The sequence below is a fragment of the Cavia porcellus genome, unplaced genomic scaffold (genome assembly GCF_034190915.1).
Source record: "Cavia porcellus strain 051 isolate PalLab524CR breed Dunkin Hartley unplaced genomic scaffold, mCavPor4.1 scaffold_1, whole genome shotgun sequence".
In the NCBI taxonomy this organism is placed as follows: Eukaryota; Metazoa; Chordata; class Mammalia; order Rodentia; family Caviidae; genus Cavia; species Cavia porcellus.
In genome coordinates, this window is record NW_026947484.1 from 45,219,982 (window position 1) to 45,226,425 (window position 6,444).

The window sequence follows — 6,444 nt, forward strand, 5'->3', positions numbered from 1 at the left end:
CACAGTTCTCTCAATGGAGGCCGGGACCACAGGCTACACACTGGTGTGGCCTTTTTCCTGCAGCAGAGTGGACTCCTCCATGGGCCCGGTACCATCAAAAGTGATTTTCCACACTGGACCTCCCCAACCCCCGTGAGCACTGCAATTTACACCCCCTGCTCGGAGCTCCTAGGTGAACCAGGATGGTTTCAGTAGCAAAGCACAAGGGAAAAACAAAAAAATAGAAGCCACCTAATTCCAACAGCACAGCAAGAGGGGCTGAGCAGCTGAAGCAGCTGAGAAGGACGCCTGGGTGGTGCCGGGCCCGGAGGAGGGCTCAGGACCCAGATGCCTGAAGGCTCGTCTGCCAGGACCCTCTCCCCTCCCTCCTGCTACCTCTGCCTTGCTTTGCACCCTTTGCACCTTGGCCTCATTCTCCTTTGCGGAGATGCCCTGGAAAAAGCACTTTCTTCACTTTCCAAGTCGGTCCCAGGAAAGATGCTTGCCTCCCCAGGTCTGCTGCAGGCTACTTGCTTTTTAAGACCAAATATTTATTGAATATCATAAAGAGCTGTTGGTCCCCATTTAAGCAGGTTACAAATACTAACTTATTTTTTTTAACCCTATAAGTAGGTGCCATTACCATCTTCATGGCATGTAAAGAAACTTGAGGACCAGAGAAGCTACATGGCTTTCACAAGGCCTCACAGCCATGAACGGATGGAGTTGAATGTGAACACAGGCACTCTGGCTCCAGGGCCCATGCAACAATGCCCAACCATCTCAGGACACTTGGGGCAGCCATGGGCTGCGGCTTCCTCTCCCTCCAAGCATCTGAGACCTGAAAGTGCCTCTGGGGAGGACAGGTTGGCCCGGGGTCTCTTTGCTGCTTCTGTAAAATGAGAGGAAAGGGCCCATCTCCAGGGGCTAGCAGGGAACTGGGGGAGGGCATCAGCCAGGATGGAGGCCACCAAGCTTGTTTTTATACCAAAGCTAACTTGAAACAGTGAACTCATTCCTGTTATAATGACATTAATCCGTTCATAGGGACAGAGGTCTCCTGCCCTAACCACCTCTTAAGGATCCCACGTCTAAACCCCATTAGACCCCATTAGACCCACGCCTAGACCCCATTAGAAACTGGGGATTCAGTTTCTCACACAGGGACCCTGAGACCACAACAGCGATGTTATAGTAGTTGAAAAATATTTGCATAAATCATAACCCAGATTTGAAGACTAGAATAAGTGAAAGTGGAGAGATAGTGATGATGACTATAAACCTTGCAGCTGGATTTTTAAAAGATGTTAGGATAGGAGGAACACTTAGTTTCACAGCCCGGGGGTTGGCGTTGACTGCGAAGGCTTGGGATGAGCTCACAGGCAGAGCTCTGAGTACCAAAGTCTCTGAGCCTCGATGGCTGGGATCTGTAAGGATCCAGAACCCAGGCAGGCGTCCCTCTGCCAGCATGCAGTCCGAGCACTGGTCCTGCACCGTGTCCAGCCCAGTACTAGCGAATAGAGGCCATCCAGGGAAAGACAGGGTCTGGGAAAGTTTAACTTGGACAAGAGGAGACTCGGAGAGGCCTGATAATAACTATAATAGGCATCTGTCATCATGTAAAAGCCACACCTAAAACTTACTGTCTTAAATCAACAATAACCACTCATTTACCCACAATTCTGCAGGCTGGGCAGGGCGGCTTCTCTCTGCCCCGTGGGGTGCAGGTGTGAGCTAGCATCACACAGGCACTTGGAGCCAGCTGGCAGGGCCCCTGTGGCCGGAAGGCCCAGGGTGGTGCCCCTCACCCGTCCACTGTGCCAGTTGGGATGGCGGACACATCTGGACACCCGACTGTACCCTTCTCCTCATGCTCCCTCAGCTCCACAGGGAGGGTGGCCCAGACCTGCTGGCTTCCCAGGGGATCGGGACAGGGAATGTGGCTGCTGTAGGACTCCTACGGCCTGGGCCCAGCCCTTCAGTCACTTTCCACACACCACACCGTCCAAGCACAGTGTGGACCATGACCACACACAAGCATGAATTCAGAAGTGGGACTTCTTGGGAACTAATTGGTGGCAGTTTATCAAAAGAACTACCGCTGATTATTTCTATGGTTTTACACTTTACAAAGGACATTTACTTGCACTGACTTATTTGAGCTTTGTAAACCATATGGTTGATGGGTGTGTTGCACAAAAGCCAGAAACTCCCGATTTATAGCCATGTTCCCAAGTGTTAATACTCCTGTGACCCCAATTCCAAGCGAAGAATGTGAGATCCCCGAGTGCTGAGGTGGGAGGAAACGTACTCAACCCTGAACGCCCAGGATAACACAGCACAGCACTGTGCCCACTGGGTATCATCACTCCTTCAGATGAGATCATGGGGCTTTCTCTAAATCACACATGACCCATAGTAGTGGATCTGGGACTCAGCCAAGATGCAAATTGCATGCTCGGGCTCTAGCATCAACCTGCCCAGTAGCAATTTTCTTCAAAGACTGCTTTCCAGAAGGAATAGCTAGCTTTATTCTAGGTTGCCCCAGCAGGCAAAATAAGAGTCAGCGTGAATTTCAGCGAGGCAGATTTCAATACTAGAAAGTCAACATGAAAACAGTCTACAGCAACAGTCATCAGACAGAATGAATCGCTATGTGCCAGGGTAGTCTTCCTATGTTAAAATTACTGTGGAACACACAGCAGAAGCCTTTGAAGGCTTCTGAGTTAGGCAGGGAGTGGAACTGGATATCCTCTAAGGTCCCATTTATCTCTTGGATTCCTGCTGAACTCCCAAATCTGGATTACATAATGTCCTTTGAGACCAAAGCAGGCAAGGGAAGAAATGAGAACGGAAGAAAGAAGAGGGCAGGCAGGTGAGTGTTGCATCCTGGGCAGAGTCTGGACAGATGAAGAGTCCAGCCTTGGGGAGCTGGGCAGCCTGAATAATTCAGGGTTGGAAAAACGCACCTACATTGGGGTCACTGCGGTAGCTTGTCCCCGGTGACACAGCCAGGAGACTCACAATATGAAAACACGACTTTAGTTTTCTAGCTCATCAGTTCAAATGGCTGCAGACAGCCCCAGATGCTGGGTTGTTCTCAGCGTAATAGAATAGGACCAGTGAATTTAGCGGCTCTTGGAGAATCCTCTTTTTCTCCAAGTGGGCTTCTTTAATCTTTCCCAGAAGGAAATCTGGTCGAGAGTTTTTCATTTAGACTCTTGGGCTCCACCAGAACTCAATTGCTCCTCCCTCTCACTTTTGTGATCTGCTTGAGACCGGCCTTGGACACTGTTCCCTTAGGCCTGGGGGCTTCCAGAAATAGTTGAAGGTTATTGTTTTATAATGAAAACCATAGCTGAAGGACCAGCTCCAAACTCGAGACACAAATCTAAGCATCTGGGAATAAACACCCGGGTGCTTCCTAGGATGACTCAGGCATCACCAACCGTGCCAGGAAATTACATGGGTAATCATGAGACCTCACAGCTCCCAGGGAATGCACAATGGTTATCTCCGAATAAAGTTATTCACCTCCAAACTTGCAAAAGTCCACGCCTGTCTGGTTCCGAGGAACTGGTATTTCCCTCTGCTGAACCCAAAGAAAGGCAGACACGTTGATCCCATTACAGCAACAGAAAGCAGACAAAAACTCAATCCCATTAATGATTTTCCAAGGGCACTTTGACAGGGGGGTTCCCTTGACCCCACTGAATAATATGAGCCATGAGGTCCAGCAGGGCCTGGTTACTCATGGGTAGAAAGTTCTGGAAGGGCTGGAAAGGATGTGAAATAAGAAGCAATGCTGGACTCGGCCCCCAGGAGCAAGTGTGGGGTATATGTGTGTGTGTGTGGGGGGGTGCTGGGCTGCTTTCTGAAAATGTTGGGCAGTTCGTACCCCAGAGATTTACACACACAGAAGAACCAGCTCTGTAAACTGAGAGCCCTGACTGATCCTTCACTCAAAGCAGCCTCAGTCGGTCCCCCTTTGCTCTCACATGGAAAAAGGCCTGAAAATTTGGGGAACTGGAACAAGACCCCCCACTCTCATTTCCTTGTTCATTAGTTTGAAGGCCCAGCCTGGCCTGGGCTGTGACACGCTGAGCTTGGGGCCTGCTGTAGACTGCAGGGTCAGGGCTCAGGCCTTGGGCTGCTTCATGAGGCCCCAACTGCCTTCCCTCCCTCCTCCTCCCTCTCTTCTCTCCTCTTTCACGACCTCTGATTATCCACACTGCACATTTTAGGGACACCCCAGGCCGTGTAGTCTGACCGCCTGACCTTACAGCCCAGCGGTCCTGAGGCCCAGAGAGGCTGACCTTAGGACAGTCCTGGAGTTAATGAAAGAGCTCTTCACTGACCGTGCATGACATTAACTTCATGGTGCATGACCCTGTCTCCCTTCCCTCCTCTCCCTCCTGCAAAGTAGGCTCCAAGCTCCCTGCCTGCTGGTATTCAGGCCCTGCCCCTTCTGTGTGCGTGACCAAGAGTGTACCCTGGAGGTGCTGGGGTAAGACGCTGAGGCTAGGGAAGTCTAAGCACGGCTTCTGCCACCACCTCTTCTTACATGGCTCACTCTGGGGGGCCCTCTCCCGAGGCTCAGGAGTGAGGATGACACCCGCCAAGGATCGAAGGCCCTGGAGCCCCCGTATGACCGGGTTTGCTGCAGAGCATCCCCTGCCGAGCCTCCAGAGAACCGAATCTCCAGCCAGCTCAGGCGAGGTGGACCAACTATAAGGTGAGCGCTTAATTTAAATATTTTATTACAATAAAAGACACATTAAAAAAATTTTAAAAGCACACGTTGCCATGTGCCATATTTTGAGAATTCTCTCAAAATATTCCCCCTCTACTTTGAACTCATGGCTTGCACCAGTGTCGCCACTGTCTGGAGCAGCCCTGGAAGTCCTCTGTTAGGAGATGCCACTAAAAGTACAGCGAGGCCAGGGGTGAAAGTCGGCAGCACAGCGCCTGCCTGGCAAGCGTAAGGTTGTGAGTTCAATACCTGGTACCAACAAACAAACAGAATGTGCGTTCTCATCCACCTTCTCATCTGGATCTGACACTGCGTGACTTCTGCTCATCCCCAAAGTCAAAACGACCATGAAAGGAAAATGCTTTGAATAAATTCAGGACATGAAGGCAGCCACAACAGCACAACTAATGACACTCACGAGCTGGGCATGGTGGTGTAGGGTTATAATCCCAGTGCCAGGAAGGCTGAAGCAGGAGGATCATCTATTAGTTTGAAGACAGCCTGGGCTACGTAGTGAGTTCAAGGCCAGTCTGGACTACACAGCAAGACCCTGTCTCAAAGTCACAAAAAAGGCCTTGCGGAACTGCGTCAAGAGAGGGGACAGAAGGATGGGATAAGAGTTTTCAAAGCAAAGGGGGATTCGTGGCAATGTGTCTTTTACGTAATAATTTTTTTCTAGCGGTAATTTTTTAAAAATTTCAATATTTGCCTCAGTTTTTGATCACACTTTGTAACTGCAACCTTACGCAAGACCATGAGTCAGAGCCGGTGGCTAAGCCACTCCCAGATTTCTAACCCCTACTGTGAGATAGATAAATACACCTTTTAAGCTCTTTTAAGCTGCTAAGTTGAAGCATAAATGCTTCTATAGCAATAGAGAAAAGTGCTGTTTTTTTCCTTTAGCTTTTCAATTTTTTCTAGGAAAAAGAAGGCAAATCTTTGCGTTCCCCACAGCCAGCCAGCCAAGCCTTGTCATGTTGCACCAGAAGAGGCAAAACCACAGCCAAAAAGCATGAAGACGCTGCCCTGGGGACTGAGGCATCCATCGTTCCAGGGAGAGAATTCCAGTTGGTGGGCTGCTAAAATATCCTGGCTCCCTTTATAGAAGTTGTGAGCATGTGGCCAGTGCAAATGTTAACCAAATAAAATGCATAATGTATACGCCTCATAAGTCTCTCGAACGGAGTTCCTCACTGGAGGCTATTCTGGAACCCAAAGCAAGTACAGTGGCTTCCCACGACTCCCGCTCCCCAGCGGGCGGTTCCATGTGATGTCTTCCAGAGGCTGCACCCCGGGTGTCCTCCCCACCCCTTATCCAGCCCTCCCACCATGTTGACCATGCAAATGCCTCCAAAACAGGAAGCTCCTCAAAAATTGCTTGAACCAAAAGCACCCTAGGAACGCATCTGTTTTGCAGATGATGGTCCCCTGGGCTGCTTCTGCCGACCCCTCTTCTCAGAGGGTCCAAACTAACTGCAGGGCCATCAAGGACAGATCCCTGCCCTACTCAGGCCCACACCCCCAGCTGAACTCTGTCTTGTTTTTCCCCAGAAAAACTATGTCGAGAAGAGAACCTGGGCTTTCAGGTGCCCAGCCCTTGTTTCCTAAAATAAGTGAAATTAGGTGGAATTCTTTTTTTTCCCTCCTGGCCCTTGGAGTATAGTTGGGAGCCGCTGGGAAACAGAATCAAGCACACTGTCACTACAGGGAGA

General features: G+C 50.1%; 1 long non-coding RNA gene across 1 annotated transcript; it reads left to right on the forward strand.

The window, feature by feature from the left end:
- Positions 1-2,498: 2,498 nt before the first annotated feature.
- LOC106028084 (uncharacterized) lies at positions 2,499-5,891 on the forward strand. Its single transcript, XR_001201699.2, has 3 exons — positions 2,499-2,854; positions 4,574-4,714; positions 5,654-5,891. It is a non-coding gene; the product is annotated as an uncharacterized LOC106028084 (long non-coding RNA).
- Positions 5,892-6,444: the final 553 nt, after the last annotated feature.